General features: G+C 39.5%; 1 pseudogene; it reads left to right on the top strand.

Moving 5' to 3' along the window:
• The first annotated feature begins 1,692 nt into the window (after positions 1–1,692).
• LOC101615004 overlaps positions 1,693–27,248 on the top strand; it is a 38,629-nt pseudogene continuing 13,073 nt past the window's right edge.

The raw sequence follows: 27,248 nt of genomic DNA, 5'->3' as shown, positions 1-27,248 counted from the left end.
TGAATGATAGCCCTTCTTTAGGAGCCAGATGCTGGGTGGGAGGAAGTGAAATGGCCTTGGGTCTCCTAAATTTGCTTCTTAGTGTGGAATCCCTATCACATGAAGCAGGGGGAGGATCATCAGGCGCCTACTGTTCTTATTGATACCGTGCTTAGGCTAGAGCTTCGTGCGCTTGAGTGGAAAAAGCAAACCCACCTCTCAGTGGCTTCCAGTCTGGATTTAGCGTTGACAACAGGAAGACATGCCCCTGACTAGGAACAGGGGTGACTGGGGATCATCCTTGCTCTTGGCTGATGTAGTTTGCAGCAGGCAGAATTGCTGAACTGGGGGGGGGGGGGGGGCGGGGTCTTGGTTCAATTGATGCAGACATTAACTGTTCTTGCCATGGTTCTTTTTCCCTCTCCAAAGTCTTCACTTATCTAAGCAGAGTAAATGGGCACCAAATGTACAAGTTCCTTTCAGTGTTTTGACATTGAGTTTAACAACATTGAACATCATGGTTTTGTAGTTTTTAACCTGATGTTTTAGCTCATAACTTGATTTCATTTCAGTTGTAATTTGCTAAGTCAGGTAACATAATGATTGCAGAACACGGTATTGTTTGACAGTAGGCATTGCTCAGATGCTTCTTAACAACCTAGGATACTCCGAAGTAGAAGTGCACTCATTTCTCCCTAATAGGAGTTGGAATTACCTACTTTCGAAGATATATTTGGGTTCACTTTAGAGCTACGAGTTGTTTTATAAGTTACTTCCATTGCTATATTATGGAACTTTCTTGTGATGTTTCAGGAGTTTTCTGCAATATGTTTTTCCTCATTAACCATGTACTCCTAGAGACATTTCCAGCTACTTCGTTTATTAAAATATGAGTCTGAGGAGACAGCTCAGGGAGTAAAATGTTTGCTACATAAGCATGAGCATCTGAATTTGGAACCCAAGCACCCACATAAAAGCCAGGCATGCCAGTGGGTGCTATAATTACAGCACTGGGGTGGGGGGTTGGACCCAGGAGGACACCCATGGTGCTTGCTGGCCAGCTAGTCTACCTGAATTGGGCGAACTCTAGGTTCACCTATGAGACCCTGTCTTGAAAAAATAAAGTGATTCAGGAAGACATGACATGGACCTCTGGTCTACATGCATACATACATACATACAGGCACATATACACATGCACAAAGTATTTTTATTAGCTCGCCTAGAGTGCAGGTTATGCCTACACTCTCATGCTTTCATACAACCCGAGGCATTGATTTTTTTCCTCTAATTTTTGTTTCTATGGAAATACACAGAATTTGGCATCTGAGTGTACAGTTCAGTGACAGTAACTTCATTCCTAATGTGTAATCACCACCACCATCCATCTCCCTAAATCTTTACTTTATAAACCAAAAATTTATATACCCACTGAAATAACTTCCCATTTCTCCATACTGCAACCTGCTGGTGACCATCATTCTGCTTCCTATCTCTATGTACTTACCACTCTAGGTACCTTGTATAAATGCAACCATACAAAACCTATCTTTGTGGCTTAGTTTACTTAGCAGACTATCCTCAAGGTTCGTCCAGGTGGGAGTATTGGCAGAATTTCATTCCTTTTGAAGTCTGATGTACATACCATTACATATGGAGGGAACTCAGGTTGCTCATACATTTTTAGCTACTGTGAATAACGTTGGTCGGAACATGGGTGTGCACATGTCTCTTTGTGATCCTGTTTTCAATTCTTTTGGGAATGTGCTCAGAGGTGAAATTAAATTGCAGAGCAACATGGTAATTCTATGATTAGTTACTTCTGAGGAGTTACTATACTGTTTTCCACAGTGGCTCTCTGCTTTACATTCTCACCAACAATGTAGCTTCTCCATATCCTCACCAACACTTGCTCTTGCTTTTTCCTTCCTTCCTTCCTTCCTTCCTTCCTTCCTTCCTTCCTTCCTTCCTTCCTTCCTTCCTTCCTTTCTTCCCTCTGCCTCTTCTCTTTCTTTTTTGTGATATCATCCTAATGGCTGTGAAATAATATATATGGTGGTTTTGATTTGCAATCTGCTAATGATCAGTGACATGTAGCATCTTTTCATATGCTCTTGGGCTATTTATATATCTTGTCTGGAGACAAATCTATTGAAATATTTTATTAACTTTCAACTTTTGGTTGAATTTTAGGAATTCACTATTCTGAATATTAATCTTATCACACATATGAGTTACAATATTTATTTCTCTCACTGGTGTGGGTTGCCCTCTTTCTCTGTTCTTAGTACCATTTTATAAACAAAATAAAAAAAATTCATGAAGTCCATTTGGTCTATTTTATTGTTGTCTGTACCATTAGTGTCATATTCAAGAGGTCATCACCAAACCTAATGCCATCAAGATTTTGTACTGCTTTCTTCTAAACATTGTGTAGTTTTAGATTTGGAGATGCAGCTCAGTTGTAGAGCACTGGCTTAGAAAGTGCCTATATTTGAGTTGTCAGTCCATTTTGACTTAATTTTCTTAGGTAAGTGACCCACTCCATTTATTTGCATGTAGATATCCAATTTTCTGCATAATTTGTTTAAAAGACTGTTCCTTTCCCATTGTGTGATTCTGCCACCTTCATCAAAAATAGTTTGACCATGTGTATGAAGATTTGTTCCTACATTCTTAATTGCATTCTAATGGTCTATGTGTCTGCTTTTATGCAAGTGCCACACAATTTTTCTCACTGTAGATTTACAATGAGTTTTCCGAGCAAGGAGTAAGTATGAGCTCTTGAATTTTGTTCTTTTTCATGATTTTGGCTATTTTAGGGTCCCTGATAGTCCCACAAATTTTGAAGTGGGCTTTTATATGTCCACAGAAGCATCATTTTTGACAGACCTGAAATTGAACCAGTAAGTCTCTTTGGGTATATATATATAATATTAGGTCTTCCAATCAATGAACGTGAGATGTGTTTTATTTACTTATGCCATATTATTTAATTTCTTTCAGTAACATTTTCTAATTTCCATTACATAAGAGTTTTAATTCCTTGGTTAAGTAGATTGCTAAGTATATTATTTTTTGATATTATAATATCTGTAAATGATTTCTCAATTTATTTTTCAGATTTTTTTTTTCTGTTAGTATATAGCAATACAACCGGTTTTCCTGCTGATTTTATATCCTGACACTTTGCTGAATTCATGTATTAGTTCTCATGGTGTTTTGTGGGATCATTAGGGTTCCTACACATAAGATGATATTATCTGTGAACAAAGATAATCTTACTTCTTTCTCCCAATTTGAATGTGCTTGATTACATTGAGCAAAAGTGGTAGATGTTAGCAGGTACTCTAGTCTAGTTACTGATCTTTTTTTAAAATATATTTTTTATTTATCTATTTGCAAGGTGAGAGAGGAGAACAGAAAGAGAGAGAGAGAGAGAATATGGGCATGCCAAGGGCTCTAGCTGTTATAAACAAATTCCAGACACATGTGCCACTTTCTGCCTTTGGCTTTTCGTGAATACTGGGGAATAAAATCCCAGTCATTAGGCTTTGCATGCAAGTGCCTTAACTGCTCAGCCATCTCACTACCCTAGTTACTGATCTTAAAGGGAAAAAATCTCTTATCATTAAGTATAATGCTCACATCCCAGTTTTTTCATATATGGCTTTCATATGCCCAGGAAGTTTTCTTTTTCCTAATTCCTAATTAATTTCCTGAGTGTTTATCAAGAAAGAATGTTGAGCCTAACAGTGGCACCAACTTGACTGTATTCACTGAGTACAAAGTTAATTAATAAAAAATTAAAAATAAATAAAAATCTGTTTTCCAAACCTGAAAATAAATAAATAAATAAAAACCTACAAAAAAAGAAAGAGTGTTGAATTTTTTTAAAGATTTATTTGCAAGCAGAGAGAAATAGAGAGGAGAGACAGACAGAGAGAATGAGCATATCAGGGCCTCCTGCCCTGCAAACAAACTCCAGAAGCATGTATCACTGTGCATCTGACTTTATGTTGAATGCTGAGGAATTGAACCAGGGTCATTATGATTTGCAAGTAAGTGCCTTAACCACTGTGCAACCTACCCAGCCCAAGAGTGTTGAGTTTTATTAAGTGTTTCTTCTGTATCCATTGAGATGGTCATTTTTTTCTTTAATGTAGCATAGTACCTCCATTGAGTTTCATAAATTAAACTCTTATATTCTTGTAATAAATTACTTGGTCATGATATGTGATTGTCTTAATATTCTAATGAATTCATGTTGATTGTATTTTATTGAAGATTTTTACATTGATATTTATAAGAAATATTGTCTTCAAAGACTTTTTAACAGGCATAACCTCTCCTTTTAGCCAAAGAACAGTGGGCGCTTCCCTCTAGGGTCCATGATCTCCCAAGCCATAGGCTTCTGTGGTGGATTGACTTAGTGTCCCAGAACCTCATGTGCTTTGAATGCTTGACCCTCGGCTGAGGGTGGTGTGGGAGGTGCGGCTTTACTTAGAGAAGGCGTGCTGCTGGGGGCAGGCTTAGGGATGTCCACCCCTCCACGCCAGAGCTTGGTTCACTTTCTTGCTGCTGCTTGCACCTACTGTGGCTGAGGTGGTATCAGTCTCCGTTCATGCCATCCTTTCCTCAGCCATCATGGAGCTTCCTCTCAAGATGACTATAAGCCGAAAAGAAGACCTTTCCTCACACAAGCTGCTTCTGGCTAGGCATTTCCTCCCTGTAACTGCAATAGCATCTGACTTGGTTCTCAGTACCAGCTATGAATTGCCTCCCACTGAGTGTGTCTCTTATCCAATCAGAGAGCAGTTGATTATCCACATAACCAATGAATCACTTGCATTGGTGAGGTGAGTTAATGGCATTTTCACTTTATGACTTCTGATTTCAGTATTTTGTCTGACTTCAGTATCTTATCTGAATACTCCAGCTGATTTCCATGTCTCCTCTTTGATCTCCTATTTCTTTCTTTTAGCAGCTTTATGGCTAAAGCTTTATAGTTTTTTTTTCCTGCCTTTTACTTTAAATGTTTTTAATTTATTTATTTGTTTATTTGAGAAGGAGACAGAGAAAGAGGCAGGGAGTGGAGGAGGGAGGGAGAGCGAGAATGGAGAGAATGGATGTGCCAGGTCCTCCAGCCACTGCAAAGGAACTCCAGATACATGAGCCACCTTCTGAATCTGGCTTACATGGGCACTGGAGAGTCAAACCTGGGTCCTTAGGCCTCACAGGCAAGCACTTTGCCTGCTAAGCCATCTTTCCAGCCCTGCTTTAAAAAATGTAAACATTTTAAATTACTTTTGAGGTATTCTCGGGGGATTAATTTTTTTTTTTTTTTTGACTCTAGTCCAGACTGACCTGAAATTCACTTTGTAGTCTCAGGGTGGCCTCGAACCCATGGTGATACTCCTACCTCTGCCTCCCACGTGCTGGGATTAAAGGTGTGCGCCACCATGCCTGGCTAGACTTCATTATTTTTAAATGTAATTTATTTCATTTGAGAGGGAGAGAGAGAAAAAGGCAGATAGAGAGTGAGGTTTAATTTCTTATGTGAATATATAGTCACATTTATACATATGCATGTATAATTTGATATTTTTTACACATTCAGTTATACTTTAGATCTTGACTAAAACCAACTAGTAGTACAAGTCTGTCTATTATTGTGATCTCCATTACTACATTTCAGTTTCACAGTGTTGATTTTTGGAATTATATATTATAAGTTTATCACTGCTTATTTTTGCTTTCATTTCCCCCCTTCTCAGTAGTAACAGGGGAATCCAGTTCAGATGTGTGCATACACTCACCAATGATTAATCAGGAAAAGAATGTTTCTATAGGAATTTCTGAGGCTGTAATGTTTAAATAGGTAAACAGAATCCTGAAACTACAACTAGTTTGAAGGTACAGAGTTTCTCAACACCACAAATGTGTATTTCACCTAATGAGACATGTTCCTCACAATGCTATGTCTCATGCCTTACCAATTGTTCCCAAGAAACATTACTTACGATTATAGGAATTAATGGGCACATTTCCTGAACCTACAGATGACTTAACTTACTAGAAAAGGAGCCTGAAATGCTAGGGAGCAAAAGCAACCATCTTTCAAATAATAGAGTTTGGTGGGCTCCTAAAGGAACGACATCAATGCAAAACACTGGTTGGGTAGATCAACCTTTGCCATATACAGAAGCATACATTAATGGAGTAATGATGGTCTGGAAAGATGGAAAAGAGTTAGATATCAAAATCTTCCTTTTATGAAGAGACTTGCAAGGTTAGAACCGAACTGTAAAATGGAGCAACAAAGAACGGTCACAGAGAGACAAGTAAATCAGTACTGGATTAGAAATAGAGAAATGTACTGTTATTCAGGTCACAAGATAATATTATGTAGAGAGTGGCTGACACTTCCCTTTCTGAGGTAAAAATGTCTATCACCTTATAACTGCAAGAGCTAACTGCCAGGGCTCTTGGCTAGTTTCTATGAGCCTGGGTAAGATATTAACCAACTTACAATCTTCTTTTTTAAGATGCTATTAGAATGTCTGTGGGCCAAGAGGTTTGTGAGCTAAGCAGAAGCAGGAGAAACCAAGGGAAAAGAGGAATATTGTGCAAGATTTCTTAGAGAATAGAAGCCACACAAATAAGTTGCTATGTCTTGCTTGCAAAAAAGAAAAAAAAAAGTATTGTAAAGTATAAATAAAGAAGCAGAGTTTTGCTCTGCGTCCAGTCTGCTTCACCTGAACCACTGGTCCACATCATTTCCTCACAATGCCTGCTCCACACCCCCCCTTCGAGGTCTACGACCCTGCTGAGACCGGACCTCGGCAGATACTGTTGGATATTTGAGGTTCCTTACATTCCATATTTTAGAAAGCTGTCTTCGATTTCTTCAACATGTCTGTGGGCATTAGGCTAGAAATTACATTGAATTGCTATAAAATTTGGACATAATTATTATATTAACAATATTATTTTAAGTATCTAAACATGGTTTTTTACCCCATTTATTTAGGACCTTTTTTTTTTAGCGTTGGTAGCGTTTTGTAGACTTTACTGTGGATATCTCATTTGTTCATGCCTAATTATTTGCTCGCTTTGATGTTATTATAAATGATATTAAAAACATTTTTCCACTGTCTTACTGCTAATATACTTATTTCATGTGTATTGACTTTCTATTCTGAGCATATAAAGATAGAAACCCATTAAGATGTTCCACCCAAACAGTCATGTAATCTTGAAGAGAGGCTGATTTCTGCTATGGTTTGAATCTGAATTCTCCCCAGCAGGCTTACACTGCGATTGCTCAGTCCCCAGCTTGTAGTGTTTTGAAGGCTGTGGATCCTCCAGGAGGTGGTCCTGGCTTGCAAAAGTAGGTCAGTAAGGGTAGTTCTTGCTTCTTTTCTGTCGCCATGGGAACCACTCTACCACAAGTGCCCTTGGTCAGGAGCCCGAGCACTCTTTCTTTGCTATGATGGACTGCAGCTTTTGAGACCATGAGCCAAAATAAACTGTTCCTGTCCTAAATTGTTTCTGCCAGGTATTTGACCATAGCAAAATAATAGTCACTAATAAAACTTCTTTCTTGGTAATCTTTCTACACTGTATTCACTGTCCATGACTTTTCCCCTCCTAGTTAATGAATGCAAGTTGTGAGTGGGGACTCTTGTATTGGTCTTTGTCTTAGAAAGGATTCATTCAGTATTTCACAATGTAGTGTGGTGCACAGTCTATGTCTTCCTGAGATACCCTTGTTAGGTTAACTGTCTCCTTTCTGCTCTGAGCTGGCAGAGATTTGTTGTACATGGCTGTTGAATTTTATGACATTTATTTTTCTATTTATTTAAATGATTATGTGCTGTTTCTCTTTTATTCTTTAACATGATTAATTATACCAACTTGGTTTTAGCACGTCAAACCAAACTTAAATTTTGAGGATTAATTCCACTTGATTATGCATATTTTCCTTTTAATGCTTTGCTAGATTTTCTTTGCTAGCATTTTCTAGAGAAAATTTGGAGTAACATTCCTTTGTTTGTTTGTTTGTTTTTCTGATGTAGGGGTTCACTCTAGCTCAGGCTGACCTAAAACTCACTCTCTTACCTCCAGGAAGGCCTCTAGCTCATGCCAATCCTTCTACCTCAGACTCCAGGGTGCTGAGCCTCAGGGCGTGAATCACTATGCCCAGCCTAGACATACATTCAATAGTGTTTTAGCAAAGAGAATTTTGAGGCCTTACTATTTGTAGCTAACAGAAACAAAAAGAAAAGACATGGCTAAAATTTTGACATGCGTGTATGGATTTCCATGTGAAAGAAGAGATTCACAAACGTGCTGCATATTTTCATATAGACTACATTCACAAAGACTGAGACTAGGTCTTGCTTTCTCTTTCCTTCATTAAGTAGCAAAATTGTTCTTTTTTTTTAATTATTTTGAATTTATATAGCACCTTCTTCAAGAACCTTAAATGCTTTACAGACATTCTCTCTCATCGATCCCCACAACAACCCTGTGAGGTAGGTATCACTCCCATCATACAAGACAGGGAGACTGAAGCACAGAGAGGGTTTGAAACCTGCTAAGGTCACACAGTAAAGTTCGCTTTAGAGCCAGGATTCAAGTGCCTCACTCTCCCAGCTCCCAGCCACATACCTCAGAAAATCTTAAATGAAAAGTCTTTAAACAAAGGAACAAGAGTAGTTTGTTATGAAAATAAGGTCTCTCTACTGCCGTCAAGAAAAGAAAAAAAAAAACCTAAACTGATGGTTGAGGCCACAAAACCCATGTGGTAATTTCCTCCTTCCCCCTTCCCTAGGCCTCCTGGCTCCTGTCTTCTAAAGTAAAATTCTCATGACAGAAGCCGTGTGACTTAGATATAGGACTTAATTTAGAATACGTTTAGTTACAATAATTCATAGAAATTTTTATCCCAATACATCAAATATAGGCGAGCTATCCAACAAACGTACATAATTACAGTGTTTGGTCCCACCCGAATCTGCCTCAGTTTAATCCCAGCCAACTGACCGTCTCACAATGCTCTCTAGATAGACAATCACTTACTTCCTAAAGTAGCAAAATTGTTTTGTATCAAGATAACACGTTTCTTTTACTAGCCAACGGATTTGTCTAATTTGTCTTTATGAATACACACATTGTTTTTTAAAAAGAAGTAATCTTGAGAGTTAAGAATGTCAATAGTCCTGGCTGCTTATTTAAAACTATTGCAAAGATTTCGTGTCTTTGGATACTTATTGTTTCTCCCAACTACTCTTGATTTTTTTACCTTCCATAAATTGCGTCCCCGCCCAAATTTATTATAATAAAGTTGTTAGTATGACCTTTGTGCTTTAAATGTCTTGAGTTTCCTGGAATCACAAACACCAGGATTTCTTCCTCCTTTATTCTTTTTTTAAAAACTTTTTTTTATTATTTATTTTGAGAGAGAAAGAGGCAAAGGTGGGGGGGGGGGAATAGATACACCAGGGCCTCCTTCAGCCTCTGTGAACCAACTCCAGACATGCATGCTGCCTTTTGTGCATGTGCGACATTGCACACTTGTGTCACTGTGTGTCTGGCTATGTGGGACCTGGAGATTTGAACGTGAGTTCTTAGGCTTTGCAGGCAAGCACCTTAACTGCTAAGCCATCTCTTCAGCCCTCTCCTTTATTCTTATACCAGAAAGAATACAAGAATAATTTACACTTGCTTAGCAGTCTCAAAATCTTAATTAATTAATTTTATTTTAATTTATTTATTTACTAGAAACAGAGAGAGGGAGAGAGAAAGAGTGAGAATGGGCATGCCAGGGCCTCTAGCCACTGCAAACAACTTCCAGATGCATGTGCCACCATGTGTATCTGCCTTATGTGGGACCTGGAGACTCGAACCTGGGTCCTTAGGCTTCACAGATATGTGCCTTAACCACTAAGCAGTCTCTCCAGCCCTGATTTATTTATTTTAATTAGTCCAGTGTAGGGTAGCTGGAGGCTTGGCTTTCCTGTGGAGGCCAGTGGAGTGGGGCCGGCTGCCTGTCTTCCTTGGTGCTGCTACTGGTGATCATCCTCCTCCCTTTCAACTACTGGAGCATCTCCTCCCGTCTGCTTCAGGAAGAGGTGGCCAAGCTGCAGGGCCAGGGCCAGCTCACCGAGGTGGCTCATGGACATCCTGGAGAGGTGCAATTCTGACCTCTTGTTCATTGTGGATGTGTGTGAGAATCAGGTTGACCAGGAAGGAGACCCGACTACTGGGCTGCCTCAGCAGCCGGCTTGCAGGCTAGAGAGGGCCTGGGGAAGAGATGTGAAGCTGACAAGGATGAACTACAGAACAGCACGTCTTATCAGGTGGCAGACATACATCATTTAAAGGAACAACTTGCCTGAACTTTGCCAGGGGTTTCTTCTACAAGAATATCAGCTTCGAGACTATAGGGAGAATAATACGTACCTTGTGAAGGGGGTAGATTATGAAAGCTTTCAGTGTGGACAACAGATCAAGGAATTGAGAGCACAGCACAAGGAATATATTAAAAAGTTAGCAGACTAATTTTTGCAGGAACAAAAGCAGGAGGTCCCCAAGGTTCAATCAAATGGTGGAAAAGAATTGGGTATAAATGATCATGCAGTACCTAACTATATTTCAAGTGTACTGGGAATGCTGCAAATGAGGAGCCCTCAAGCAATCATTTTCCACATGGGAAAGAACAAATCAAACAGGTTGGTGATGCAGGCATGTCTGCCTGGAATAGAAGAGAATGACCTAGCAAAAGCGACGATTTTCCTGCTGTGTTAAAGAAGCCCCCGTTTTAGTTTCTCCCCATGGAAGTCATCAAGCAATCTCCCACCTTCCCACTGGACAACGTATCTCAGCAAATGTAGCTCCAGGTTCACACAGTGGAAATCCTGGCACTTTCAAACTGAACCCTTCCAGTCCTCTTCAGCAGTTAATTCCAGATTCAAACTTGGAGAGAGAACCCAGAATTCAAACAGATGTACTAAAGCAGGCCTCCAAGGACAGACTCTGTGATTTCCACAAATTGAAGCAAAGTGGATTCTTTTTTTTTTTTGAAACCTGTACTTTTTGTTGTTAATTATTATTATTATTATTATTTATTTTTTTAAAATTTTTATTAGCATTTTCCATGATTATAAAAAAAAATCCCATGGTAATTCCTTCCCTCCCCCGGATTCTTTATTTTTTATTTGATTATTTATTTTTGTTTGAGACAAAGAAAGGGAGAGAGAGAGAGAAAGAGAGAGAGAATGGGAGAATGGGAGAATGGGCATGCCCGGGCCTCCAGCCACTGCAAACAAACTCCAGACACATGTGCCACCTTGTACATCTGGCTTATGTGGGACCTGGAGAATTGAATCTGGGTTCTTAAGCTTTGTAGGCAAGCACCTTAACCACTAAGCCATCTCTCCAGTCCCCTTTTAAATTTTAGTTTATTCCACAACTGATTCTTTGATGAGAATGAATCCCTTGATGATCTGAAACATGGCTCTAAACTGATAGAACATCACAGAGATGATGGTACTGTAGGTAAGTATGAGACAGACAAGCAGGCTGAGCTGGATTATGATGAGGCAGAGGCTGATGTTGGAGAGGAACATATCCAAGGTAATGAAGAACAAGAGCTTCAAGTTGATCCCACAGACTGTGGAAGACATTTCAATGATGTCCTTTTATCTCCTAAAGTGACACTTCAGAAAACCAAAAGTGCTGTAAAATGGAATCATTTCTACTTTGTCAATTTGAAATTTTGTTGTAAAGATCACTTGTATCAGTTGTAAAGATACATTGTGATAGACTTAATGAAAAACTGTAATGAAGGAGCGCACCTATGTACATACGAGAACTTTTTCATGTGTATTGTCAAAGTTGAGACGTTTTTGGTTATGACACATTTCAGCCAAGAACAGTTAATCTTTGCATTTAAAGCAAACTAATGTATATGTCACATTTTATTCAGCCCATTTTTTTTTCCTGCAGATAAACAGGATAAAGTGGTTGTACAGATTATATGTTGCACATACCATCACCATGATGAGAAGTTATTCGGCTGAGAAATTGTTTACCCTCATTTAATGCTCTAGAATAATGACAGAAAAGAGGGGAAACTGGACGCTAAATGCTGGGCAACATGTGAACAAAGTCACCTTATGATGCCCCCCCCCTTTTTTTTTACATAATGCGGATATGTTTTGGTAGATTAACCTTCAGCTGAGGCCTAATGAAAGTTAAGATAATTTTCACAGACATAACAATGTTTATGTTGCTCCTTACTTAGTTATTGAAGTTGTGGATGCATGATTAGCTTTTCAAGTAATACCAGTACTGTTTAGCTATTGTCAGCGCTGCCTAAAATTCTATTTATTTTCAGAGTTCATTTAAATGCCAGATCCGAAAAGGGACTAAATTTAATTTGAAATGAATCTGCAATCAATATTTCAGAGCCTTTTCTTGTAGCTTTAATGATCTTATTTGATTTGACTTTCCTAGAACAACTAAATAAGGAATTTTAACATTTTTAAATTAATGAGCAGATAACTAAGAGTACAGTGAAGTCTTCAGCTATTTGGTTAAAGTGGCTTAAAGATTTGTAAAAAAAATGAAATATTTGTAATTACTTATTGCGTTAGGTAAGAATCCATCAACCTAACATTTGATAGACTTACAGAAGTATTTTCAAGGTATTTTGTCTTTTTTTGACATTATTCATTAGAATATACAAACTAATCCTTATTTTTCTGATTTCAGACCCTTTTAAATCTTGCTCCCTGAAAATGAAAGATTTTTGATATTAGGGGAATTCAAGGTTTTTAATCCTATATGTCAGAAGGACTACTGTTATTCGAATATAAACATGAAATATAGGACTGGGGATATAGTTCATTGATAGAGTTCTTGTTGAGGATGTGTAAGGGCTAGGTTTGATTCATTCATACATACATACATACATACATCCATACATACATACACTCCAAGCAAAGATAGCTCCCACCAATGCACAATATACAAAATAATATTCCTGACTATATTAGCAACTTAGTGCTATAAAATACTATGCAAATACTATATAAAATACTCTTAAAATTCTGACATTATACAGTCTGTGTTAAGCCTGTTGCTTTTATGTTTTATTTGTGCCTTAAGATTTAGGCATTTTAAGTGTATTTATTTTGCCCTGAATTAAGTGTTGATTTGATGGGAACTCTGCTTTTCAAATCATCACTTACTGGGTTCTAATAAATTAAAGTTAAACTTGAAAAAAATTTTATTTAATTCAAAACTATTGTGAGAAAGTTTTTGTTTAGCAAACTTAGGGTAAGGAACAACATACAGAACCAATAAATTAAAAGAAAGCAAACATCAGTCTTCCTAGGATGTATTTATGTATAAATAAAATGTCAATATGAATTTTTCAGTCATTGTGTATCTTTCATATTAAAATCAAAATTTATCATTTTCATGCACAAACATTGACAGAATATCTCCAGAAAGGTTTTGTTTCTAAGTTTAAATACTCTTGCCAATCAAGCATAATCATGATACAGTTTGGAGAAAGTAAGGGCCTAGAAATTTAATAATGCTCTCACTTTTGGTAATATATTCTTTTCTCCCAGCATAATCAATGACTAAATCGTTATAAAATTGATTATGTTTTATAGTTGAGTAGGGCATTTTATTTTTCCTTCTGCTATTGTCAAGTGTTAAAATAACTTAACTGGAACATTGAATCTTATCATTCACAGGACTATCTTTCTTTTTGAGGGTATTTTTTTTTAATTGACAATGATTCTATGTATTTATGGAGTATAATGTGACATTTCAATACAGTTGCACATTATAGAATGATCACATCAGGCCAATTAACATCCAACTCCTCACAATTATTTATCATTTCTTTGAGGCAAGAACATTTAAATCCTCTTATTGCGAGTCTGAAATAGACCTCACTTTATTGTTAACTGTCATCACCATACTGTGTGCAGATCATCTCTTTACAGTCACCTCAAGGTCTCTGGCTTAAGATGGCTTAAGATGAGAATCTAGAATATGTATTCTGGAATGAGCACTTAAAGAAATGGAGGAAAGGAGTTTAACAGGTTTCCTTCCTGTCTCTTGCTATTGTGAGGAATCCAGGCCATGTACCAGGTGTTCCGGCCATCTCCAGCAACTCAGAGCCATCCCAGGCATCAGAGTGGATGAGCAAACTTTCAGAGGATTCCACACACCCCTCAGGATTTTCTGACTGATGTCTAGGAAAGCAGAGAGCCAGATTTACCAAACCTGGTCAGATTGTAGATCTCTGAGAAAATCAAAAGTTGTCTTAAGCCACCAAATTGTGGAGTCATTTGCTGTGCAATGTTAGCAGGTGGAGTAGGTTTTAATTCTAGAACTTACTAACTGGAGGAAGACACAGGTGTGGCAGGGTAATGAAGTCAGAACATTCAGAATTGTGTGGTTCAAAAGCAGAAACCAACTTAAATTTGCAGCTTTCTTCAAAGATCATTGGTACACAATCCCAGATTCCAAGAGCCATTGATTATAATAAGTTTCTTTGTATGCTTTTGCTTTTATCTATTTATTTTTGTTTTTTGAGGCAGAGTCTCACCCTATTCCAGGCTGACCTGGAACATACCTGGCTATGCTTTTGCTTTTTTCCTTCCTCACTTTAGCTTTCTCTTTGAGAACTAGAACGTTAGTGAATAAACTTGTTCTTTAATCACAGCATTCCCAAGCCCCCTGACTTTCTCAATCATTAACTATGTCACTAATTTTTCAAGTACTATAAAATTGAAAAACTCACTAACTTAAATATAATAAGTAAAAGTTAAATTCAATATCAAGTCATTTAAAAATAAAAAAAAATTAAAGAGAAGACTAATTAATTATCTAAGGAAGTTCCAAACAGATGGTGAGATACATAGAATATTCTCCAAAACATAATAAAAATTCTTGCTGCTGGTAATACAAGGTTGTAGAAATGATTTTGATATAATAGAAAAGTTACCTAGTAATATGTGGGGGACCATTTGTACATGCTGGGACACATAGGCTTTTACGAACTAAGGAAATTTTAGCTAATTGTTGTGATCATTTTCGCATGAGAAGAGGGTGGACATCACCCCCTGGCCAATATCAAGTGGACAATAGCATCAGAGAGTGTGCCAAACACAGGCAAGGGGAAGCTGGCTATACCACCCATAAGCCTGCCCCCAACAATAACTGTCTTCTGGAGGTGTTAATTCCCAAATATCCATCAGCTGGAAATCTCGCATTCAGAACACCTCAGTCTATGGAGGACACCTGGCTCAAACCACCACATTCTGCAACTGGTCCCTATATACTGATAACCATACCTGAGGTAATGAAATGCATCCATCCAACTTTCAAAGTCCCCATAGTTTCTATCAACTTCAATGATGTTCATACTTCCTCATAATCCAAGGTCTTTTAACTAAGCCATAAATAACAAAAAATAACCTCAAACAACCCATAATGGCCAGAATAAACATACACACTGCAAAAGATGGCATTGGGCATGGCAAAGAAATATTCAACCAATACACGATTTAAAAACCAGGGTAAACATCAAACTCTGTAGCTTCAAGTCCAACAACTCTAGCCAGTGACAAATCTCCAAGTCTGATAATTCTAACCAGCAACAATTCTCTGGAGTTTCAATTCCACCCCTCTAGCTAGGCTGCTCACAGTCCTGGAAAACTACACTGGGCCATCAGCTTTCCCTAGCAGCCATCCTGTGGTCCTGGCATCTCTACTGGGTCTCCACTGCAACTCACAGTTCATCCTCATGGCTTCACTGGGTCTCCATGTAGGCATCCAGCAAACCTGCTTCACACTGCCCATGGCCATTTCCAAAACACAAGGCCATGTTGCAAGCTCAATGACCCGCTCTTTCCTGCATTACTTATACTCCACAATACCAGGTAGCGTGCCAATTTGTTAATCTGGGGGGAATAAAGCATACTTCGAAGAACAGGACACTCCTTGAAAATTCAGGCCCCTTCAAAGGAGTCTACATTCTTACTGTTGCTCCAATCTTCAAGGTTGTAATATCTCATACAATTGCAGCTTAAAAGGAAGCAGCTTCAGCCCAAAGATTTCATTTTTCTGTGCCATGTTCCTCTGTACACACCAGTCTGTTTCTATGTACTGCAACCTGCACAAGTTCTCAGGACATGGCCATAACAGCAAACCTCACACAAACTGCTTCTAGCGCAGCCCATGCCAAGCTCTTTTAACCCTCATAAGTCAAACCTCATGGTCCATAGTTCTTACTGCATTCAGGCCTTTAAACTCTGACCAGAATAGTCCATCAAACTGTACTTACAGCACTGCAAGGTGTCTCTTGGGCCAAATCCTTCCACATTCCACTTGAAAATCAGCTCCGAAAGGCCAACCACACAGTCAGGTGTCTAGTGGCAATCCTACTCCTCGGTACCAACATTATTGTTGCAGTCAAGTTCGTAATGCTGGCAGAAATTGCCCAACCAAGAGCAGCTTTTGGGGAAAAAAAGGGCTCTTGTTTTGACTTACAAACTTGAGAGGAAGCTCCATTATAGCAGGGGAAAACAATGGCATGAGCAGAGGGTGGACATCACCCCCTGGCCAGCATAAGGTGGACAATAGCAACAGCAGAGTGCACCAAACGCTAGCAAGGGGGCACTGGCTATAATGCTCACAGGCCCACCCCCAACAATATCCTACCTCCTGGAGGTGTTAATTCCCAAATCTCCATCATCTGGGAACATAGCATTCAGAACACCTAAGTTTATGGGGGACACCTGAATCAAACCACTGCACTAATATTACAAATAGAAATGTAAACATTAGTAATTTGAATTTAGCTGATAACCAGTATGTTTTATAATATTTATTAAGTTTAAAGAATGTCTCCTGTTGTGAGTTGATCTTGGATCATTAATGAATGGGCATGCCTTTACACTGATGTGTAAGAACTTCTGTACATATATTAAAAATACTAATCCTTATCTATCATTCTTTGCATTTTTTAGCTTATAAAACATGTTTTATAATATGTTCCAAAATACAGAAATTTGTAATCTTATATGTAACCATATCTTGGTGACATAACACTAATTTTTTTTTTTTTTAATTTTGAGAGAGAATGGGTGTACCAGGGCCTTCAGCCACTGGGAAAGGACTCCAGATGCATCCGCCTTCTTGTGGTGCATATGCAACATCACATGCTTGTGTCACTGTGCATCTTGCTACATGGGACCTGGAGATTCAAACATGAATTCTTAGGCTTAGCAGGCAAGCACCTTAACTGCTAAACCATTTCCTCAGCCTTATTTTTTTTTAAATAATTGTAATGTTTATACATGATCCACTGCTTCATGATGTCTGCCTTTGGGGTCAGACTCAGGAAGTTTTATCAATCTCAAAACTGCAAACAATCACCACTTTCATGTGTGCATTCACTGTTTTACTTTTGTAGAAATTGTCACTTGAAGCCACCAGGACAGGAGACTATTTGATATCTCTAGAAAGTCCATGTGAACTTTTAATTGCAATGTAAATAGGTCATTTGATAGGTATCTTCACGTCACAATTAAGAAAAAGCATCCTTTAATTATTTATCATATTCTGTTGTTACGTCATCTTTAGAATAATTATCAAGACACATTTTTCCATTACATACACTATCATTTTTTAAGAAATCTTAGGGTGGTGACTTATACAATATTTTATTATTTCCAAAATGTATTTCTAACATTTTTCTTCTTTTCCATTATGTAATTATGGGTTAAATATTTGTTGAGTCCACTAAAAGTAAAATACTGAATTAATTTTTTTCCACATCAGGGAACATTTCTGCTAACAAGATGGGTCATTAGTTTTGTATTTGTGGAAATTAGTTAAAGGAAGGGTTTCCCAACTCACTTTTACTAAATTGCAATGTACACCTATTTTGAAAGTATTTTAATGCATAGTATACACATCCTAGTTAAATACCACTTTTTTTGAAATTGCTAAATACAAATCTATCTGCCAATGTTTGAGAATAATTATCATGGTGATTTTAAAACTTTTTAAAAGTCTTCATAATATAGAAATAATAACCTTTAAATAAGAATTATAGAGAAAGTACTCTATAAGTTAACAATAGAAAAAATTAATATCTGAATACAACAGCATGGATGAAAATACTATAGGGTAATTCTTAAGTGATTTAAAAAATGCATGATGCAAAATGTCTGTTCCTGTCAGAAATTGATTTGTTGATGGGTAATAGTGTCTACAATCTATATGCTTAGATACTTAGGAACCATTTCTAATCTTGAGGCTGTGATTAGTTTTTTTTTTTTTTTTTTTTTTTGAGCAGGAGAAGTGCTCATGTCACCTAAGCCTTCGCCCCACATTTGAAATGTTGCTCATCTTTTGAGGTCCTCTAATTTGACATTTTGTATTAGAGGCCCCAAAGCTGCACTCATACCCAGTGATTTCCTGAAAGTACTCACAGAACTCAGAGAAGCCATTACATTCATGGTTTATTACTGTGAAGGGATAGAAACTGGCATCAGAAGAGATAGAGGTGCTGTGGACAGAGTCCCAGAGAGATGAGCACAAACTTCCAGCTGTCTTCCTCTGGTGGAACTGTAAGGACAGCCCTGCATGGCAGCATGTGTGGCCTACCGTCACCCAGGAAAGCCCACCTGAACCTGGGTACAGAGATGTTGGATGAGGCATCCACGTGGCTGAGCCTCCTGCTCTTCTAGATGCCACAGGGAGGCAGCAGGGCCCAGGTGGCCTTCACCATAAATCGTGCCATTGGCGTGAACTACTTAGCATGGTATGATTTTTTTTCACTTAATTACTTTCCAGGGCTACATTGTCTTAGTTCTTAAATATGCATCCGTGACATATATTAGTTTTGTAACTTGCTTTCATTATCTCTTGAGAATTATCATCTCACCAAGGGAAACTTTGTCAAATATTGGCAGTTGAAAATGACTACATCACTAGGGTCAGTGTTAGGAAACTGCATCCGTGTGTTTAGGCACCCTAAAGAGAAGGGAGTCCGTGTTGATGACTGAAGAACACGGAGAAGACTCTCGCAGCTCTACCCTGCGATTTCCCCCCTCAAGCCTTGCCTACATGGATGGGTTAACACTGGACTAATTCTCCTGCAATTAAATTAAATGAATCATTCATTATTTTACCACCTCATACGTCAGAGGTTGGCACTTTTATGGTTGGCAGAAAAACTTACATTTGAAAATTTCCAGTCATTGCTGAATATTCCTGAAAGCTTACATCTTCAACAGTATTTTCCCAAACTCTGCAGTTTGCTTTCCAAGTTTCAAAGCAGAAAACGTGCATGGTATGTTCATTTACTGTCTCCTCTTCTACAGAGAAGCGTACTGTCTTTTTGCTGGCACAGACCACAGAGCTGAGAGTGACTGTGCTCCAAGGCTCCGTGGTTTCCACTCAGAATGGGCTACTTGCTCACACCTGATTTCTGGATTAAGTCCTTTAAAATAATACCAGGAATGAAAACAACACCCTCGTGTGATACCCCTCCAAGTTAGGCCCATGCCAGGCCCTGAACCTACTTAAAACACAGCAAAATAGTGTCCGTGTTTTCCCTACCTTGCCTCCCCTTCATGGAGTGACTTCTCCACTCTCCTTCCTTCCCACACCGTGTTCTTCACACAATCGCCCCTTGGTGTCCAGACTCTCCAGGCTGTCCCTCCCTTATTCCCTCACTCCTTGTTGTGTGTCTTCTGCCTTGATGGCATGTCTTTCTTGGGTCACTCATTGTCTGACTTCCCGTGGCAGCTTTCTCTTTGCCTTTCTTTCATTCCTTGGCTCTGACTTCAATAGTCCCATCCAAATTGCTTATTGCTCTGTAAACACAATCTTTGCATATTGTGATCACTCAAGTACTTATATACATGTATCTCTCCTTTCTAAAACTATAAGCTTGAGAGAGAGAGAGACAGAGAGAGAGAGAGAGAGAGAGAGAGAGAGAGAGAGAGAGAGAGAGAGAGGGCGCCTTGTAATATGCTCTTTTGCATTCTCGTTGCTTATCAGCAGCAGTGTTAAAAAATTATTGAAAGAGTTAATAAATAATCAAAAGCATAGTTTTGGTAACCTGCCCTGATCTGGAATCACAACTCTACAACTTACTAGCTATGTAATCTTAGGCAAGCTGCCTACTTTCTCTGAAACTCCTTTTTATTACTTATAAAATGAAGACATTATAATCCTACAATGTTATCATGCAGTTTAATGAGTCCACATATAAAATCCTTGACTCAAGCTTATTTTTCTTCTAGATAAAAGCAATTCCATCTCTAACTTTGTTAAAAAGGTGCTCAGTTACTAAAAAAAAAAGTAGTCTGGTATAGTGACTGAAGGTGAGAGGAGAAGAAATGCAATCATATAAAAATAGTCAGGTCTAGTGACTAAAGACGAGGAAAAAACTCAGTCAGGTTTAGTGATTGAGGGTGGGAGGAAAGAATGGAAAGCAGTCCTGGGAATGGACATTTGCTAATGGATATTGACACATCCAGTTTCTTCATAAGCTCATTGTAGTGAACCAGCTAAGATAAAAGTTGAGAATTAAAAGCCCGGTGTGGTAGTGCACACCTTTAATCTCTGCACTCAGGAGGCAGAGGTAAGAGGATTGCCATGAGTTTGAGGCTACCCTGAGACTACATGGTGAATTCCAGGTCAGCCTGAGCTAAAGTGAGACCCTACCTCGCAAAACCAAAAAAAAAAAAAAAAAAAAAAAAAAAAAAAAAAGTTGAGAACTGGTCCTAATTTTATATCATGGGGGGTGGGGGGAAGTTTTCCTCTTGTTGGTTTATGAGATACTACAGCCTCATTCTTAGTACATGAATAAAGAGTGCAGTTTTTGTTTTCTTTTTTTGAGGTAGGGACTCATTCTAGCCCAGGCTGACTTAGAATTCACTATGTAGTCTCAGGCTGGCCTTGAATTCACAGAGATCCTCCTACCTCTGCCTCCTGAGTGCTGGGATCAAAGACACACACCACCATACCCTGTGAGAGTGCAGTTTTAATTTGAAAATATCTGAAGAGACAGGGTCTCACTGTAGCCAGGCTGAACTTAGTCTCTCCATTCTTCTGCTGGGATTACAGGTATGGGCCACCAGTCTTGGCTTATATTTATATATTTGCAACATGTAGTGTGGAAGCCAGAGCCACATGCATGCTAGGCATGTCCTCTGCCACTGAACAGCACGCTAAACCCTATCAGATGTACCTCTTGTAATCTTTCCTTGTATATTTGCTAGTGTTTGATGCCTGGTTTATCACTCCTTTCACTCATCTTATTCATTTAAATCAACCAGAAATATTTTGGTTTATAAGTGACAAAATATATAATTCCAATAGTTTAACAAATCCAGGCATAATATGGCACCCTGACAGAGTCACCAGATCTAGATGCTTCCTGTGTAGTTGCTCTAAGCTTTGGGTAACCGTGAGTGTAACCCTCCTCGCCACTCATTTTTCCTCTGAATTTCTTGGTCTCTGCTTTGACACATTCCCTCTTCAGGAAAGCACATGGCCAGATGCTGTGTGAGTCCTTTCTGAGTCTCTCTACCTCTACATCTAAGTTCTACTTTCCATGGGCTTGCGACTCTGTTCTAGTCTTTTCCTCAAGACCTCAATTTCTCTTAGATGAGCTTTATGAACTAACTATACAGTGCTTCCAAATACAGCATGTTCCCTATATCCCACATGTTTAGCCTCCCTTCCTAGACACCATGTCCTGTAAATAAACCCCACCGTTTGTGATTTCCCCCTAAATAGACTTAATAATTCATTGTTTATCCTTCTTCAGTCCATCTTTACTAATTCTTTATTAACAGTAGCACAGAGTCCCAAACTTGGGGCCCTCCTGAACCCCAAAATCCTGCATCAGTAAGTTCCACATCATTTCATGGAGAATGGGGGAATGGATGTCACCAAAGGTGCTTTGAGTATAATTCAGAAAAGCTGGAGTTATCAGCAGAATACATTTCCAAGGGGGAAACAGACGTTTGTCTGTTAGATCAGGAGCTGTGCCCCTATAAGTTAGGAGCCCTGCATCCTTCCTTTTCCTCTCTACAGACCTGAAATGCTGCCCACAGAGATGGCCAGGGCATAGGGGCCAAGGCCCGATGAGCAGGTGCAGCCCTCTGCTGCCTGAGCAGAGATAACCTGTAATCATAATTTTATTCTCCTATATATTTATTTGGCTTTTTTCCTTCCACAACCCTAATCCCTTTCACCATTTAGCTAGACAAAAGGGGTTTTAATGGGAGAAAAAAGGCTTAATTGGAGAAAAGGGGGTTTGCAAGCAGGGGCAGTCCCTTCCTCTCAGGCTTTGAAGGACCAGATACCTTCTTTATCTCTCACCCTCCTTTGTCTCTGTGAGTGCTCTCTGTAGCCACTGCCCAGATACACCCTTCCTTGTCCCCAGAACTGTACTTTGTATTTCTGACACCCACCCCCAACACTTTCTTTCTCTGATTTCCATCCTCTCGGTGCTGACTGTGGCATGGTGCTGTAACTCACCTGATAATACTCCAATTCTAAAGGGCATTTTATCTCAATGCCTCCCATCTGGCCAGTCTATGCACGGCTGACCAAACTATCAGTGAGCATCCACTATGCATTACCTGCACTGTGGCAGCATGCACTACTGGATTGGGGCAGAGGTGATAAACCAGGCATCTAGCACCAGCAAATATACAAGGAAAGAGTGCTACAGATACATTTGATAGGGCTCTCTTTCAGTTTTCAGGTATAATTTTAGACAAATGAGAATGCAGAAGACATAGGAGTGAGTATTCTTTATCACACACTAGTACACACTAAAAAGGAGGTTGCTAGCATTATCTTGAATGCTACTGAGGAGAAATAAGCTTGCTTTTAATTTAAAATAGAGTAATTTTCTTTGCTCTAATTTTTGTTACATGGGCAGTTACATTATGTTGTGTGTTTGCTCAGTTAAGTGCCCATAGGAAATCACCTTTTCTTCAATTAGAAGGTATAGAGAAAAGGCCATGACTGAGGGACCGGAAAAAGACTGGTCCACAATGCAAGCTAGTGGATCAAATGTACCCAGAGAGGAAACACAGAGTGGGGCAGAATGACATAATGGAGCACAGTCAACCAAAGACTAACCATGACCCAGATCTCCAGAGTAGAACCCCTGTAAACCCAACCTCCACTCAAAAATCAAACTTTGACCAATCAAGACTGTACTTGTGGTTTGAGCATAAAACGGCCCCCATAGACTAATGTTATTGAACATTTGTTCTCAAGCTGGTGATGCTGTTTGGGAAGGTGTGGTGGTTTCAATAGATGGCCCCCGATACAGTCAGTGTTTTATTAGTTTATAGTTTGCCTCTGCAGCCACCTGGCTGGAGGCAGTGTCACTGGGTGGATCTTAAGGTGTGGTGGTGGGTTTTACATTTCAATCTAAAGATATGCAAAGTGTGCCTTGCTGGAGTTCCTGAAGTGTGCTGTGCTATGTGGTTTTTGACTTTCAGGCTTGTGCTTCTCTGTCTGTGTTTGGTCCTGTGAAAGCAGGCCAGCTTCTTCTGCCATTAGGGAACTTCCCCTGGAGCTATAAGCTTCAATAAATATCCTTTCCTCCATAACTGTGCCTGGTCCGGAAGTTCATCTCAGCAAACCTGAAGCTATCTGCTACAGAAGAGTATGAAGCCTTTAGGAGGCAGAGCCCCACTAGAGGACGTGGGTCTTAGTGGGGGGAGGTCAGAGGTTTTTAAAAACTTTCTTTCTTTAATTTATGCATTTATTTATTTGATAGAGATAGAGACAGATAGAGAGAGAATGGGCATGCCAGGGCTTCCAGCTGCTGAAAATGAACTCCAGATGCATGAGCCACCCTTTGTGTCTGGCTTATGTGGGTCCTGGGGAATCAAACCTGGGTCCTTTGGCTTTGCAGGCAAACACCTTAACTGCTCAAGCATCTCTCCAGCCCAAAGCTTGAGGTTTTATACACCTGCCTTCACCTCCTATTCACCCTCTGTTTCCTCCTTGCTTATGTGACAAGTCAGAGCTCATTCCTGCCACTGTGCCTGCCCTGCCATGAAACTCCTCCAAACTGTATTCTGAAAATACTTTCCTTCCCCAAGCTGGTTGTGGTGAGATATTTGTTCACAGCAGTGTGGGAGTAACTAGGACAGCCTTCGCATGCATGGTGGCAATTGTATGATAGGAACTGCATGGTGGGTCATTCTAACCAAAAGCAGATCGCAGCCCAGTAAAGGCCATCACAACCCATATTTTGCAAGTACTTCTATTACTGTCTTGCCTACTGCCTCCTTACAGTTTGCTTAATAAAGTTGCCTTCTTTACTCAAATCTGATGGCTGATTTCACTGCCTGCCAACCCTCTACTACATTTGTAGCCCATATAGTAAAAGACATAAATCTGGCCAGGAAATTCCCTAGTGTGGCCAGAAAGCCTCTGTGCTTTCATTATGGATACATGAGTCTCAGAGCCCACAATTCCTTTCTGGGATGACTCACTCCTGCAGTTCTCAAGGGCAAAGGTCCCGGCCTCCTGGACAAACCTTTCTACTCCCACAGGGTCTGTGGCCAAGGCAATTCTATGGAAAGATATAATGATCTGGGGCAGAGTGGCATGCCGCTTTACCCCATAAGACAGAAAAGACTGTTTTATTTCTCCAGCTTAATTCCCATTCCAGTGCACATCCTGCTGGGTAAATCGGTTCACATTATAGTGGATAGAATGCTCAATAGTTTCTCTTTCTGTCTCTGCTGGAGGCCCTACTGTGGCTCAGTTTACTTCTGGACACATCAGTTTGTGAGTATTCCCCTTTCTGAACTGGAACTATACGTTTCCTGTCCTTGCCCTTTAGCTGTCCTTGGCCAAGTGTTAGGAGGTCCTTTCCCAAATGAGGATGTCCTTCTTTGAAAGTTCTACATCAAGGAAGTCTTGTCAGTACGTTCTTTGTAAAAGATGGGGTGGACTTTTTTGGAAATTGCATCTTGGATCCTGTGCAAATGGCTTGGACATTTTTCTTCTGTAGAGATGTCTCATGAGGAGTTAGGGTCATTGATTCACCTGTCTCAACATGTGGAAGATCCCTTTTATCTCTTCAGACTCACCATTATGTATTCTAAATAATGAGGAAAAAAATTTTGATCTGAAGACCCTACAAAAAGGAACTTCTTTTTTTTTTCAGTTTTTGTTTTTCAAGGTAGGGTCTAGCTCTAACCCAAACTGACCTGGAACTCATTATGTAATCTCAGGGTGACCTCGAACTCATGGCAATCCTCCTACATCTGCCTCCCGAGTGCCGGGATTAAAGGCATGTGCCACCACGCCTGGCAAAAAGGAACTTCTTATGTTCCATTGTAATGTGGCCTGACCACCGTACAAACTCCTAGACAAGGAAACATGCCCTTCAATGCTACTCTTAAGTGTAACACAAGTCTTAACCTTGGCCTGTTCTGCTGAAATCTTTGTAAATAGCTAGAGTTCCCTGTATTTAGGTTTTCATGCCCCTTTCTCAAGATCCATATCTATGACAACCCTGCTTCATGAAGCCAGACTCTCAGGGCCTTCAAAAGGCCAGAACATCTTGAAGATTTGCCTTCATCCCATCTCCTCCTTTTGACCAGTTTCCAAGCCCACCTTCCCAAGGGGCTTCAGCTCCTACAACGTATCTAAGAGCCCAAACTCTGTCCTCCTCACACATCCATTCGGGGAATACCTTGAAAGACAGATACTTCCTGCTGCTGGAAGAAGAGCACGTCTCTTCCATGAAGTAGTCCCTGGAGTACTCGGCACTGTCCAATCCATATTAAAGTTCCCTATGTCTGATCTTTCCTAGATAAAAGACAAACTTGGATCTTTTAGCCAAGACCCCTCAACTTTTATTTAAAGATTTTCAGGCCCTCGCCATTTCCTTTTACCTAACTTGGGAGATATGTATATTATCTTAACTACCCATTGTGCCCATGTGGAAATGATGGACAATTACTCACTGGGTGAGTAATGGGGTGATGGGGCCCATGCCATAAACCTACAGGAGGCCCTTTTCGGGGAAGATGCGGTTCCCAAAACAAATCCAGCATGGACTCTCAATCATGGCTTTCTCTCCACAAGTGTTCTGTTTCCTTCACTACTGAGTTTACAGCAGGATGGATTTTTGAGTGTTCCCAAACAAAGTGAGTAGATTTTATGAACATGAAATATGTGAAATTATATTTTTAAAAATCTTGTAGTTTCAGTATTTTTATGTGTGTTATGTGTGTGTTCATATATGTGATGGTGCATATGTGTGAAGGTGCATATACATATATGTGCATGTGGAGGCCAGAGGACAATCTTGAATGTGATCCTCAGGTGCCATCCATGCTTTTTTAAAAAATTTATTTTGAGAGAGAGAGAGAGAGAAAGAGAGAGAGAGAGAGAGAGAGAGAGGGAGGGAGAGAATGGGTACGCCAGGGTCTTCAGCCACTATGACCAAACTTTAGATGCGTGCACCCCCTTGTGTGCATATGTGACATTGTATGCTTTGTGTCCCTGTGCATATGGCTACATGGGACCTGGAGATTTGAACATGGGTTCTTAGGCTTCACAGGCAAGTGCATTAATCACTAAGCCATTTATCCAGCCCCATCCATGCTTTTTTAATTTTAATTATTTTTATTTATTTAATTTTTATTAACATTTTCCATGGTTACCATCCATGCTTTTTGATGTCAAGTCTGTCATTGGTCTGAAGTTTGCCAAGTAGGTTAGAATGATTGAGCAGTGAAGTCCAGAGGTCTACCTGCATCTGCTTCCCCAGCACTGGATTAAATCACATCTTTTTTTTTTTTTTTTTTTTTTTAATTCTCGAGGTAGGGTCAGTCTCATTGTAGCTCAGGTTGACCTGGAATTCAGTATATAGTCTCAGGGTGGCTTTGAACTCACAGCGATTCTCCTACCTCTGCATCCTGAGTTCTGGGATTAACAGTGTGTGCCACCATGCCTGGCTTTATTTTTTTAATAAAATATCAAGATTTACTTGAAAGAAGGCAGTATTACAAAGTGTGGTGGTACACGCCTTTAATCCCAGTACTGGGGAGGCCAAGGTAGGAGGATTGCTATGAGTTCAAGGTCAACCTGAGACTAAATAGTGAATTCCATACCAGCCTGAGCTAGAGTCTAAATCACATCTTTTTTAAAAAAAA

The sequence above is a fragment of the Jaculus jaculus genome, chromosome 7 (genome assembly GCF_020740685.1).
Source record: "Jaculus jaculus isolate mJacJac1 chromosome 7, mJacJac1.mat.Y.cur, whole genome shotgun sequence".
Taxonomy (NCBI): domain Eukaryota; kingdom Metazoa; phylum Chordata; class Mammalia; order Rodentia; family Dipodidae; genus Jaculus; species Jaculus jaculus.
The sequence above is the reverse complement of the archived record's forward strand: the minus strand, read 5'-3'. Positions and strand labels throughout refer to the sequence as shown.